This window comes from Condylura cristata, unplaced genomic scaffold (genome assembly GCF_000260355.1).
Source record: "Condylura cristata isolate star-nosed mole 26May11 unplaced genomic scaffold, ConCri1.0 scaffold00001, whole genome shotgun sequence".
Taxonomy (NCBI): Eukaryota; Metazoa; Chordata; class Mammalia; order Eulipotyphla; family Talpidae; genus Condylura; species Condylura cristata.
The window spans coordinates 67,233,005-67,233,255 of NW_004567102.1; positions in this window are offsets into that span (position 1 = coordinate 67,233,005).

A 251-nucleotide genomic window follows, 5' to 3' on the forward strand; every position below is an offset into this window, starting at 1 on the left:
TCTAATACAATTGAAGCAGAATCAGAAATATTAAGAAATAACTGATTAGAATATTCAATCTTAAAGAATTTCTTTTACCCTGTAGGAGTTATTAGATAACTGATATTTCCAGTAAATTATAAGTTAAGATACTGACTCATTTTTGTACCTCACAAAAATACAGTACTTGCTATGCAAGTTATTTAAATATGAAAGTAAACTTTTGATATAAATTATTATTGTTACCATTGTATTGTTTTATACATATTATA